At 53.9% G+C, this 14,377-nt stretch overlaps 1 protein-coding gene across 1 annotated transcript in view; it reads left to right on the top strand.

The window, feature by feature from the left end:
• The first annotated feature begins 6,387 nt into the window (after nucleotides 1-6,387).
• Nucleotides 6,388-14,377, top strand: part of Pde2a (phosphodiesterase 2A) — a 91,944-nt gene continuing 83,954 nt past the window's right edge. The window contains 1 exon segment of the mRNA XM_037197012.1: nucleotides 6,388-6,469. The gene's annotated coding sequence lies outside the window, so the exon portion shown is untranslated.

The raw sequence follows: 14,377 nt of genomic DNA, 5'->3' as shown, positions 1-14,377 counted from the left end.
CTCGTGCTCTGCACACGCGTGCCTGCACACCTCAGCTTGCACTGCAAGTGATGCGCGCGCACACACACACACACACACACACACACACACACACACACACACACGCTGCACGTGGAGGAACACCCACACACAAAGAGCTCTCTAGGAAAAGTGTTCCCCCTCCTCCTGCTGCTCCTCCCCCTCTTGTCCTCCCCCACTTCCCCCTCTGTTCTGCCCGCCCACCACCACCCACAGACCAAAGAGCTGGGCCGGACGGTGCCTCCCACCCCTTGTCAGCTGGGAGGCACTCTGCCTGGTGACTGGAGTGTGCTCTCCCTCCTCCCCCCCTGCCCTCCCTTCCCCCTCCGCCGCTTCCCCGCAATCCTGTCTGTCTCCTCTGTGTACGCCCCCCTCTTTGTCACTCTTTGACTCCCTTTTGTCTCGGAAGTTGAAGTTGGGGAACCCCCAGGACTGATCCAGGCGGAGGGATAGACGAGGAGAGGTGCCAGGGACCTGCATCTCCTCAGCTTCCCGCATGCACCTCCAGTCCTCTTGATGAGGGGAGGACTGTGTGCCTGGCACCATGGAGACCAGTGTCATGGTAACACACTCCGGGTGGGCACAGCCTTCTCCTCCAGGGTTGGGGGGCCCACAGAAGGAGCCGCCACAGGCCTGAAGGTGGTGGGCCTTGTGCTGGTCGCAGTGCTGGTCACCACCTCCTCCTGCGATCTGTCCCAACCGTAACACTCACCCCCGCCCCGTGGGCTCACTCTGCACTCCAGACTCCGGGGCTCTAAGGCGCTAATCCTGCCTGGACACTGCAGCGAGGATACTGCAAACCCCAGCCCAGCGAGTCCTGTTCTCGCTCTTGACTCTGTGGTCTTTTACCTTACACGCATGTCCGTTGACTCAGGGCAGAGAGGTCCGGTAATTGTGGGTTTGGGCTCCCTGTGGCATCTCCAGCCAGCCCTGAGCCCTGGCAGTGACAGAATACAGCTGACACCTGCTGTCCGGAGGCTTGGTGTGTACTCTCGCTTTCCCCTTAGGAGTGAGTGGCCTAGCAAGGACAGAGCAGGCGTGGGACGTGGTACCCACCCCAGCAGGTACTCTTCTTAACAATGGGCCAACCGTTCTCATTCTCCTTGCTGGAGAAGGTCCTCTGGCAGGTTCTGTAGCTTCATCAGGATCTGGCCTTGGGGTGTCTAGAAACCTGAGAGCTAGTTTTTTTTTTTTTGGGGGGGGGGTGGCAGAGCCTTCCTCAAGTGGTTAGACCTAGGGAGACTTTGCAGCCCCACCATGCAGAGACCGGTTTCTGTCCCAGTAAGAGTTGTCTCTGTCATACAGACCAGAACCCACAGAGTCCAGGCGGAGACTGCTGCCTTCCAACCCAGCCTTGATGTGTCTCCTGACCTCTGTGTGATCACGTTGCAGCTGCTTCCCCCTGGCTTATGTAATCATTCAAATTTAACAGCTGCCTTTATCCCACTGAGTCACACCCCCTCCCTCCCTCCTCAGGTGTGGGGAGTTGCACAGGAAAGGTAGAGCATGGCTGAGTAGGAGGCTGGGGGACTCCAGGCAAGGAGGGTCCTGGTGTGCTGGGTTGGAGGGTGATGAGGCGAGCAAATCCTTAGAAGGTCACAGGGACCGCCTCTGCTTTGACCCATCCTGGTAAAACATCACTTGAGGGGAGTGCTGCCTCCCCAGGTCTTAAGCTCTATCCACAGCCTTGTTTACTGAGCCTCTGTCCCTACTGGAGGAGAGGCAGGTGCTTAGGAAGAGGAGAAAGTAATTTGGGGCACAATGGCCAGGAGTCTCCAAACTGTGGTCCAGCTCTGCCCTTTACATCCTTTGAACCGGGATGTGTCCCTGGCCTGTTTGCCCATCTGTATAATGAGGGGTTGGACCTACTGCCCGGGCCTCTTAAGCTCCCTGACATGATATCAGCCTTGGGTACAGACACCCAAGGATCTGGTCCAGCTGTGCTCCAGGCCTGGACTCCCTCATCTGCCTTTTCCTGGTTCAGCTCCAATCTCCTGAGCCACATCTGCTTAGCTCTTCCCCCTGGGAAGGACTGGGTAGGAAGCAGGGCCACTGGATTCTGGGTTGAGGGATCCAGTAGCCCTCGGCTCTCTCTTGATATCTGTCCCATCACCTCATCTCCAATAGTAGTGGGAGATTACTACCCCCCACCCAAGGTCACCAGCACCCCATAGGTGGCTGATTGCTCTTGGTACCTGATGCCAACCCATGACTCCTCAGCTGTGGATTCTGGACTGCCAAAACCACCTTCCTGAGATGCTGAAGAAGTTTTTCCACCCTAAAGCCGTTCTGGAGGCTGTGGTGGTCTTTCATGTCCTTGTCAAAGCAAAAGCTTTGTTCCTAGTGGTGATATGGGGCCCATCTTAGTGCCACCTATACCGAGCCCCTAAGCATGTTCCAGGCCTTTCTCAATGGCATAATTCTGGGCATCAGACCTACAAGAAGCAGCTTCCTGGCCACAGGAGGAAATGTACTGTGAGGTCACTCTCTGAGCTACCAATTCATCTCTTACCTGCCCCTCATGGGTGCCTGTTACCAAGACCCAAGGTGGACCCTCACTTCATACCCCTGGCCCTAGACAGGAGTCATCAGGGTGTCCCAGACCCCCATGGAGCCCATGGCCTGCCAATTACTCCCCGGGCCAGTGGAGAGCATTGCACACTGCAGCATCGGCCTGCCCCAGGAAGTGGGGGGCAGCTCCTTGCTCTGTACTCACTGCAACATGATCCTGGACTGGGCTCGGCTCTGATGGGCACTGCCTCCTTCCTACCTTTCATCTCTCTCTGGATTTCTCCATCAGCATTCTTCCCCAGCACCCTTGGCATAAAGGCTGGGCTGGGCTGGGACTTAAGGCCTATCCTTGAGGAAAGCAGGACTCAGCAGATGAAATAAGAGGAGCCTGAATAGGCAGAAAGAGGGGGTGGGGCAAATGGCAAGGTGGGGAGAGACAGTCAAAGGCAGACCCAGGCCCAGGAGTGCTGGGTGGGGTGTGTGCTGAGAAGGGTGGGCCGGGATTTGGGATGGCCATTAAAAAAAAAGAAGAGGAGAGGTCAGGACCCTGGAGGATAAACAGACTGTACAAAGAAAAGGAAGAGGAGGGGCCTGGAGAGGGAGCCCGCACTTTACTGCCTGGAGCAAAAGAGGATGGTGAGATGTCCATCAGGGCCAGGTTGAGGAGCTTGACTTTGACCCTCAGCCAGGGGTGGAGGGTTTTGAGGGGGCACAGCGTGACCTGTACCAGGTGCAGCATGGATGTGGAATGTTGGCGCTGAACTGGAATTGGGGACTGGGGAGCGACCAGGAGAAAAGGGGCGGGGGGATCATGAACATTCGAATAAGAGTGGATGAATGTGAGGATCCACAGGCTTCTGGGGATGGGGATACAGGGAGCAGAGGGGAGGAGAGAGGCCAAGCTGTGAAGTTCAGCCTAGGGACTGGAAGTTTTGCGGGTACTCCACACAGTCAAGTTGGTTGCTCACTACTTGAGTTTCGGGCCAGTGGAATGTTCCCAGAGGAGATGCTCAGAGACATCCTCTATGGCCTTTGGTGCTCCAGAAGAGGGCTGGGTGAGTTGTTGGTGTGTCTTGGGGAAGGATCTCTGCCCAGTGGGGCAGAGAGAATGAGGAATTTTGTTAGGAGCATCCACTTTGTGGAGGCGAGGATAGGATGCGCCTGGGAGGGAGACAGAGGAGGGGCCCGTCTGGAAGGTGGGAGGGGAACAGTGGCGCTGGAGGAGGCGAGGGCTGACGCTGGGAAGTCGTGGTCCTGGGCAAAGAAGATTGCTGGGACCCGGCATCCTGCAGTTCTCCGGAGGCAAGGAGTGGCCGTGTGGAGGCCGATCCCAGAGAGACACCCTCCCATCCCTTTCGGCAGTCACCCTCATTCCTATGAGCATCCTTCCTCCTCCTACTTGCTTCTACCGCGACCCAGTTAGAAAAACCAAAACAAAACAAAACAACCTAAAACGATCTCTGCTGACCCTGGTGTGAACCGCCGCCAGGGCCTTACCTTGGCTCAGCGCTCTGGGGAGCGGCGGTGGGCGGGGTCTTGGGTGAGCGGGGTCTGAAGCTAGGCCAAAGATCTAAGCGATTGAGGTGTGGGTGGGGGGTGGAGGGTAGGAGTGGGGAATGGACACGGAGGACACCAGAGGGAGAGTCTCGGACTAAGTCAACCTCTCACTCCTTTCTGCACCTCCCCCATCCAGATACTGCGCTGCAGGAGCCCCTGACTCAGCACGCGGGACTATCATCTCTTCTTGGGCTCCATCCCTTCAACTTCTTCCTCCAGGGCATAGGCAACTGTTTACTGGGAAATTCAGAGATGTTCCCCCAAACTTTACAGCTCTTTGTGTTTGGAATCTGTGACCTTGTCTTTCATGTGAGAAAATGAAATTGCAGTTCAGGGAGGTGAAATAACTTCCTTAGGCGTATGGCAGAGCTGGGATTCCGCTCCCATCTGAGCCCTGGAACCCACTTGTCATTGTTCTGGACCTTGACCAGAACAAACCGTAAGGTGTGGGCTGACATTTGGATGAGGAGGAACCCCCCCCCCCCCCCACACACACACACCGTGTTTCCAGGAGCTTTCTGAGCAGGAAGCCACCGCTACTGTTTCCAGGTGGGAGAGCAGGTGAGGCTTCGAGCACCCACACCCGGGGGGTGCCCTCGTTTGAACTCTTCTGCCTAGCTCCACTGACAGCCCCTCAGGTCTGTGAACAGGTTCTGCATCCACGGGAGAGCTGTGAGTGACCAGCCATGGTCCAGGGTCTTGGGGAACACCTTTCCATCTCACAGGCCTGGAGCATAAGGCCTGTGAGAAAGTAGAAAGACACCAGTTCTGAGCTGGCTCACCTGGCTTTGAACCAACCTGGCCCTTGTTCCCTCTGAGTGAGAAGCGCTTTCCCCCAGAGATTTCAGTGATTTCAAGGTCTATCTTTGGGGTCCCAAAGGGGAAGCAAAAGCTTCTTCAAATCTTCCCTGACGTGTCTGAGGCGACAGCCTGCTGTGTCTACAATACTCTGCCTGCAAAGCTCATTCCTGCTCATCCATGCCCTTCAGCTTGGGTCAGCTTTCCATGAAATCTCAGGGGCTTCTCTGCCTGGAGCTTAGTATGGGGGAGTGGCACTCCCTCCATGACTCAAGAGATGAGGTCACTGGTGAGACTCACTGTAGCACCTCCTTGGATTAGATCCCCCCTTCTGCCTGTAAAGACAACACAGAACCTCCTCTAGAAATGTGGCCAACTTCCTGTTTGGGTCAGGGTGGGCACAAGGGCAAGAAGCAGTTCCAGTCCCAGCAGGTGGGGCTAGCCAATGGTAGGTGTTTGTACATGGATCAATAAGCCATCGGTGGAATCGGAACTCTATTTCCTTACCTCAACTGTCTCCCACACCCTCTTCATGGTGTGGCATTTTCTCTCCCACATATAATAGAAACTCTGCTGGGCCAACTGCTTACCTTTTCCTTTGCTAAACGCTCCCATTCTCTTTGGCTAAAGCTTTATCCCGAGAAGTTTATTGAGGACGGATAAAAACGCAATAGGCTTCCCTGGTGCCTAGAGCCTGTGGCCACTGAAGACGGGGCGGGGGCAGGCCATAGTCTGGGTACCCACAACTCCTAGAAGTTCAAGCATCAGCTCCCACTGTGGCCCAAGGTAGGCTCCATGACAAGGCTGAGTCTGCTGTGTGACAGCTCACACCGGGACGCACCCTAGGATATGACACAAAGACAGCGAGGATGCCCAGAAGGGATGACAGCCAGTTCTGCATGAGGCTTTGCTGTCCCAGATTCAGAGGACAATGGTGTGTTCCCACCCGGAGGGACTCTGTGATAGGGCCTCAGAGAGTCTGGGTTATGTCCTTCGGTCCCTGGAGGGCCCAGCACCATCCCTGCTGTCATAGCTTTGTTTCTTTCTCTGTGTGTTTCTGCATGCCTTTCTGGTCTCTGTATTTCCGTCTTGATCTTCTCTGAGGCGCAGCTCCTGCTCCTTCTCTCTTCCTGTGTTTCTCTCTCTCTCTGTGTATCTCTCAGTCTCTCCCTCGGTGTGCCTTTTCTCCCCTCCCTCCTTCTCTCCCTCTCTGTCTGGGCCTCTCTCTGTTCCTCCTCCATGCGCCCTCCCCCTTCTGCATTATCAGACCTGCTCTAGCCTCCTCCCAGAGCCAGCCTAGCAGCAGAGGCAGTAGCAGCCTGAGAGGCAGGCGGAGCCGGAGCAGTCCAGGCAGCAGAGCTGGATCGGGTGTTGAGTCCAGGCAGAGTCGAGAACCAGCCATTGCTCTCGCTTCCTGTGCCTTCTGGGAGTGCCCCAGCAAGAACTCCGGACAGGGTGGGGGGCAGGGCGAGGTGCCACCTTAGTCTGGCTGGGGAGGCAGATGATGAGGAGTGATGGGGCAGGCATGCGGCCACTCCATCCTCTGCAGGAGCCAGCAGTACCCGGCAGCGCGACCGGCTGAGCCGTGAGTACTAGCCAGGGGATCTGGGGTCTGGGTAAGCAGTAGTGAGAGGAGCCACAGATGGGGCCAGGGAAGTCCCTCTAGGAACTGGGGTTGACATGGAGCTCAGCCACGTGGGAGGATCGATCCTGCTGGGGACCTGGCTGCTGAACTGCAACCTAGTTAGGGGTCTCTGTGTAAGGAAGAGATGCCTGGCATCCACCCAGGAGGTGATGGTCCTAAAGACGGGTTCCTGACTGGGGGATGGGTGGTGAGGAGCCTGAGTTATGCTTGGGGTGGGGTGCAGGAGTTTGACCAAGGAGTTTCCAGGAGTTCTGGTGGCTGAGATGGGATGGTTCAGCACCCTGGAGAGGGACAACCTCTGCCAGGAGTGTTTTATATTGCGTTGTGGGTGTGTGAGAGAGAATAAGGATATTGTATGAATAAGGGTGGTCCCAGAAGAAGAGATGATCAGGGTGATATGCTCCATGGAATCAGGAATTAAGGGTTCAGGGCATTACTTTATGCAACTTCACCTCAAATCATCTGTCCCAGGATAGGGTAGAGAGAGCCATGGAGCTCCAGCTTTGTGCTTGTCCACATGCAGGAGCTGCATGTGTAGATGAAGGACCCACTGTGAGAAGTTCCAAGGTGACAGGCAGGTGACAGTGTGTGTGTGTGTGTGTGTGCACCTGTGGAGTGCAGGGGACATCCTGGGTGTAGAGGGGTCTTGAGGGTTCTAGGGTCCCTGAGGTTGGATGTGAAGCATCCTGCATGGGTTTGTGAACCCCAGCGTGTGGATGTGGGAGGACACTGCCTGTGTCTGAGTGTGAGTACAGGCTGGTGTGTATATAAGGAGATATTCGTGTCAAGTTGTTTGCATGTTGCCCTGCATGTGAATATGTATGCTCTGACAGAATGACTCAGTAAGCATGTTGCTTGCTTGCTTGAGGGTGTGTTCACATCTGTGTGTTATTATGCTTGAATAACTGTTTTTTTTAATGTATGTGTAGGTGGATCTGTGTGTTTGTCTACGTGTTCTGGTGTGGGTGTGTGATCATGGGGCTGGTGTGTCTGAATATGTGTGCATCTCGGTCTTTGTGTGACTGGTATACATGTGTGTGCCTATTTATGTCCATTTATGTGTGTGGGTTTCTTTTCTTTGATGGTTGAATGCACAGTTGGGACACTTCGGCCTACCCAGGGAGAGAGGAGGTGGCTGAATGTGTGACCACCTCTGTGAGTCCAGGACACTTCATTCTATACCCTGTGGAGAGATGCAGAAAAGAAATAGGCAATAATGGCCCTGCCCTCTGGGGCCTCCTCAGCTTCACAGACACAAAATAGCTTGAGAATAACGAAGCAATAAAGAGCAGCATAAGCTAACAGGTGGTGCATCCTGGGAACGGCTAAGCAAAGGCTGCGAGGTGGGACTGGGCAGGAGAACGGGGAGGAAGCTCTGTAGATGGGTGGTGGGAAATGGCTGCAGGGTAGGCAGGACTCACATCTTGCAGGACTTTGAACTCCAGATCCCATGGGCTTTTTCTGGAGGCCCCAAGGGAGCCTTGGAAAGTTTTTATGCAGGGGAGGCATACGAATATTTAGGCAGAGGAGGGATATGATTATATTTGGGTATGAAACCCACTTCAATGGCACTGTCGAGGTTAAGCTTGTTCAGGGAGCTGGGTCCAGAAAAGGAGAGCAGGGGCCAGGCCAGTTCAAGGAGCCATGAGGTCTGAGATGCAGTCGGCCAAGTCAGCCAAGGGTCAGATGAGAGCAGAACTTCTTTCTGTAGCAGATCTTCAGGCATAGGGGCAGAGAGAGAGAGAGAGAGAGAGAGAGAGAGAGAGAGAGAGAGAGAGAGAGAGAGAGATCCTAGCTGGGGTGCATGGTGGCAGGAATCAGAGTTGCCTCTTGCTGGTCTCCCCTGGCTGCCAGGCTAGAGCTGGACCTCTTCCTCAGCCTGGTCCTCAGAGGCCCTGGCAGCCTTCTCCTTCAGGCTGACCTAGAACTCCTGGCTGCTCTGGGTCAGCTCACCTGGGAGTTAACTGCCTCTATGTTCCCTGCAGCCCCAACCCCAGCTCCCCCTGCCCACCAAGCAGCTCCTGCCACTCTTGCTGCTTCCCACTCCAGCTCTTGTCCCCAGAGACCACTGATGGCTTATCTGGGATCTAGCCAAATGGTGATGGGGAGGGGGGGCAGGACTCCCATCAGGATCCCGCTCGGTCTTAATGGACTGGAGGCTCACTCTCAGACATACTGCTGTCAGGCTTACATTTCCCTAGCTTCTGCTACTTGGGACTGTAAAATATGACCCCTCAGCCTGGTTCCTTCACTCACTCACTCACTCACTCACTCACTCACTCACTCACTCATTTGTTCATCAACAGGAACTCCCTAGAGGCTGCTTGGTACCCATGACCTGGTCATTAAAGACACTGGCCCGCTCTTACACTCAGAACATGCTCAGTGCGAGAAAGACAGGAGTGGAAACTGACACCACACAGTGTCACAGAGCTGTGTGGGGAAGAGTCTGAGGAAGACATGTTTGCCTGGGCCCTACAGGATGCTCCCAGGCAAAGAGCAGCAGAAACTATGTGTAATGATGGTAGGGTAAGGAAGGTTCAGTGTCGTCAAGGGACAGAAAGAACTCGGCCAGACTAGAGGGAGCCAGAAAGGAGATGGAAAAGAGACAGACAGGGCCAAAGGGTCAACTTTTGTAGGGTCTCCAATTTCACCCCCATGAGCAGCTTGGAAGCAGAGCTAGAGAAAGGTTTTCAGATAAATTGCCTCCGCTAGGGAGCCCTCATAGATCGACTCTTCCCTCTAACCCATAACTCACCCTGCAGTTTTGATCCCTGATGGACCAGGATTGAGAATTTGGCTCAAATGCAGCCTTGTGATGGCTCCTGTTTGTGAGTCCTTTACCCACCCGGCCAAGCAGTTCCTTCATGGAGGAAGCTGCCTTATCTTCCCACCCTACTCTACAAGGTATCTTCTCCAAATCTCGAGTATCATAGCAGTTGCTTACCTTCTCTATAGTGTGCTGGTCGCTCTGTCCAGCTTCTGACTTGCACACCCCCAAAGACGCTCATCCCTTTCTGCTTGGGTAACCTATTCCTTGAGAGCAATCCAAGGCCGTTTACTCAGGGTATTTGGCTTGGCTTTATGTCCATTCTCCATGCTGGTCATTGTCCTTATCCTAAGCTAGTGCATGCAGGGGCAGAAGTGGTCTAGGAGGGGCAGCATCCCAGGTAGGGAGAGGGAAATGAACAGCTTCTAGTGAAAATATAGTGAGCTGAGTGGGGGGCCCTGACTCTTCTTTAGAAACCATGATGCCTGGTCTATAGAGTGAGATCCAGGACAGGCACCAAAACTACACAGAGAAACCCTGTCTCGGAAAAAAAAAGAAAGAAAAAAATAGAAAGAAAACATGATAAAGAAACAAGCATGGCCTGAAAGAGAGTGAGGATAGACCATAAGAAGAACTTCCCTCGACCATAGCAGGGCTGTAGAATCTCCTGGCTGAGTGAATGGACTGATGGGGGAGGAAATGTCCCAGAGTGGGAAAGAGCTGGAGGTCTTTATCCACTCTTGATCCTCCCACCAGTGACCGAAGTCAGCCAGGGAGAGGGAGAAGGGCCTGAGAGACAGAGGATCATTCATTCGGCAGCCTTTTCTGGTAATGCTGCCCAGCTGAGCATTGCATTCCTAAAGGAGAGGGGCAGAGCCAATGACCATGATGGAGGAAGGAGCCGCCCACCTTCCCTACCTGTGCCAGGGCCATTGGTGCAGCTTTAGAAGGAAGAGTCACTGGCCAGATCGCAGGAGAACCCTAAGAAGAGGGCATACAGTGTGCAAAGACCGGGAGGCAGAGCTAGCATGGTTTCGCTGATGCCAGGACTAGCAGAGTTCAGAGTGGCCTCAGTGTGAAGTGCATTCTGGGAGGGAGGCACTGAAAGAGGAGCGAGTAATCAAGGCCAGACTAGAGGTAGCACTTCCAGCCATGAAGGTGTCTCTGACATGTCAACGCTCTTGTTAATGTGCAACATTTTTGGTTGCTCCTAGTGCCCCTGTCCAGGGCCTGTCAAAAGACTCCACTCTGATTGAGATTGGGTGTTCAGCAAAACAAGCGGAGACCCTAGAAATGAGGGCAAGGCAGCGTTTGAAGAATGTGAGCCCTTCCAGAAAGTGGCATGCAAATGAATGCAAAGCAATATGCAAATCAGCCCATTGTGCTTGGCAGCTTAGGCTTTGAGAATGAGACATCACCTGCTTCCATGCTGGCCTCCCCTTCCCTCTGCCCCAGGCTCAGGCAGGCATGATGGCCTCGTCTCTGCTCCAAGTGCCCTGGCTTGTCTGACCCACAAGACTATGGCCTCCAAGGTGGGGACCACAAGCACCCTGTCAGTTTCTCAGTCCTCTTGGGATGTTGATATATTTAGTAACAGGGATCTTTTCACACATTTATCTCCCATTGTTCAGCTTCCCGCTCTCTGGGAAAGGCCAGTCCCCTAGTGATGTGACCCACTTCTTGAAGTCCCCAAAGTCATCCTCTCACTGCCCCTTTCGAGGCAGCTGGAACTTAGTGAAACAGAAGAAACCTGTGTCTGATATCTGGGAGGACTTCCCAAGTGTTGCCGAGGCGTGTGAACCTTGGGGCTTCTGGGATATTCCTCTTCTCCAGGCTCAGAAGAAGCTTTGAAGACAGGCAAGGGAAAATGGCAAACAGATAAAGGTTTTTCCTGGATCCATGCGGTCCTGGGAAAGTTGCTTGACCCCACTCTCAACCTCAAACTAGTAGCGCCGTAGCAGCAACCCTTCTGTCCTCACAGAATAGTCGTGAAGAATCTGGAAGCACAGACTTAGCAATAGGAATGCAGCGCGTGTGCGTCGAGAGGCTAGCTGCTGCCACTGAAGAACACCCACACTCACCTACACTTTTAGACCACGGCTAGGAGCCCAGAGAGCGTCAGTGTGTGTGGGAAGACAGGAGGCGGTGGGTGTGGTGACAGGCACAGATGCTCTGTGGGCAGATGGAGGTGTCTGATGGACATAGGACCACCTTGCTAAGTGGCACCTGCCTGGCCTGAGACCAACCTTCAGAGATGGAAGAAAAGGCTCATCAGGGAAGGGGTTAAGCCTATGGCCACACCCACGGGAGCCTGTGAGTCATTCTGGGAATTGTAGTTTGGTGTGAGTTTGCAGTAAGTATAATTTGTCCAGCCTCCTTCAAACCAAATCTACACCCTGCTGCTGAGGCTGACTGTTGGCAGGCCCTAGAAGGGGTTGAGGCCTGGGGAACTCAGAGATGAAGTAGCCTTTACCCTTTCTTGCTCTCTGCCAGTTTGCTGTGTGCTGGAGTATGGAGGCAGGAGCAGGGATCAAAGGATTAAGTCATAATGAGAATTGTTGCACATGCACAGGGAAGTTTACAGCTGTGTGAGCCTGGTTTCCACAGCTATGATCTTCTTTAATCCCCTCCACAGACCCAAGAGGCTGCTGTTTTCTGGATGAGGGAGCAGAGGATTCAAGGGACTGACTTGCTCACCGGGATGGGTGGGGCCAGGCTTGGAGCACAGGGTCCTCAGGTCTCCAAAGCTCCTGCTCTTTTCATGAGTTATTGGTCCAGATGGCAAAGTACTAGCCTTGAAGAACAGGAAAGATATGGACGATTCAAGTTGGGGATGAGGCATCTCAGCAGAGAACAGTGGAACAAGAGCTGCCTGGGGCAATGGAAGCAAGAGCTGAATTCTGTGGGACATAAGACCAGGGGAGGGGAGAGCTAGCCCGGGCTTAAAGACCTGAGCTCCAGCTGAGAGTTTGGATGTGTGGCTGTGATCCACCAGAACTCTGTTCTTTTGCATCCCAAGGGTTTTGAGTGAGGGTCAGACCTGGTCAGTGTTGGGCTTTGGGAAGGTCGTGACCTTGATGCCTTGGCTGGATAGATTGAAGTGGACAGACCAAAGGCTGTCTGAAGCTTCTGAAGGCCGTCCTTAGAGCACCCAGCTCTTTGTTTTTCTTCCTCTTCTTTCTCTTCTCTGCCCAGGCTGGGGAATGTAGATATGTACAACAGAGCTGTGCTACAACGTCATATAAACCCAGCAGGGGTTGCTACGTACGCCATTCCAGCCCCTGGCTTGGATGTCGGACAGACCAGGAGGGAAGAGTAAGCAGGGAGCGTAGATGGTGGTGAGAGGGTAGCCTAGTGCTCCCCACCTCCTCTGAGCTCCATTACAAAGGCGTAGCGGGGGGGGGGGTGAGGACAGAGAGTGGCTGGGACCCCAAATATCAGGGACAGGCATGCTGGAGGAATGATGCTCAGATAAAGTTTCCCCTCACAGTTCTGGGACTGGCTAATGGGGAAACGGGCTTAGGGTGACCTTGCACTTAGGTTTAGGTTTTTGTTTTATTTATTGTAGCGTTTGAGATTTGTCTGATGATGAACTGCAGAATGATATTAGTTTGTGTGTGTGTGTGTGTGTGTGTGTGTGTGGTATTTGTAGAGTGTAATCTTCCAGACTGAAGTATGTGTATCCTGGTCAGAGAGGGGAAGAATGTATGGACTTGTGTTTGTGTAAAAGTGTGTATATATTTGTATGTGTGAGCATGTGTGTTCATATTTATGTCCGAATCTTGGTGGGTGGTTGTGTGTGCAAGTGTGGCTTGTGTGTATGTGTGTGCGCATACATGTGCAGAGTATCATGCGTATGTGTCCTAGTGGAACTGTGTATCTGTGTTTGCAAGTGCATGCGCGTGATGGTCCTGAGGACTGTGCTGCTGACTCAGCAAGGCCTCACCAAGGTCTGGCTCCTCATTACCCTCCATCTTGGGCCCCACCTGCCTGAAAGTAGAGATGAGACGTATGAGAACTTGGGCTTTAGTGGTTATTATACTGCTCATGCATGGAGTCTGAGCTTCCCTCAGAGGACTCTGGGATCCTCTCCAGGCTATGAGGACCTTAAGGAATGGTACCATTGTCTTCAGGTTCAGGTTTGGTGGCCAGAATCTTTGGCTATTGATTGAGAGGCTAGATGTGTCTGGGGAGGGTAGGTTCTGTTCTCCCCGGGATGACCACACCTGCACCACACCCAGGGGCCTTTAGGGGCTCCCAGTCTGGTCCTCTACAGAAGCAACTACTGAGGCCAGAGGGGACTAGAGAAAACTAAAATCACCCAATAAGATCAGGGTGAGAGATAAGGCTTGATGTGGAGAGAAAGGTGTGTCTGCCCTGGGAGGTCTCTCCCTCTGCCCCTTAGGCAGTTGGGGCACCCTGAGGAGATCCAAGGCTGTGCTTAGGCCATCCTCTACCTGGGTGTCTCCACTCCTCTGGGCCTCTGGCTTTGAAGTTTCTACCAGAGCTTCTGCGTGCTGTGAGATGCCTTTCTGGGGGCTTGTGAAGTCTGTCATCCCACAGAACACGGGGACTCCCTCTGAGAGAGGAGCTTAGGGATAGGTGAGTGTGGGGGAGGGCCTCCTCTTAAAGCCTCAAGTGCCTCTTCTTTGAGCAGAGCCTGTATTTTAGGCTTCTGTTGTTCCAGCATTTCAGGCTTCTCTACAACCCCTCCATGAGCTCTTGGTGCTGAGCCAGTGCTGGGCTATGGGAAGTGCAGAAGGTCAGCTCAGGATGCAGGACAGATAGGGGCAGGGACTCCCTGCCCCTGGGATAGGGTCTGCTCCCCTGATGCCTCAGGAGGCTACAAGTGTGGGCTCTACCTGTGAAGAGTTTTGTTGCAAACAGAGGTGAACTTTCAGCAGGAGCTGTGTGGAGGGGCCGGGGGAAGATGTGTGGGGAGGTGTGGGTCTCCTGGGCTCCTTGGCAGCTGAGCTAGCCCAAGGATGAGAGGTCTCGGCCTGACTGAAGGCTGAGACAGGGGGAAAGCCTTTCCTGGCACTAGAGAGAACGCTGTCTTCCTACGGCTTTGGGACTAG

This window comes from Peromyscus leucopus, chromosome 1, assembly GCF_004664715.2.
Source record: "Peromyscus leucopus breed LL Stock chromosome 1, UCI_PerLeu_2.1, whole genome shotgun sequence".
NCBI lineage: Eukaryota > Metazoa > Chordata > Mammalia > Rodentia > Cricetidae > Peromyscus > Peromyscus leucopus.
The sequence above is the reverse complement of the archived record's forward strand: the minus strand, read 5'-3'. Positions and strand labels throughout refer to the sequence as shown.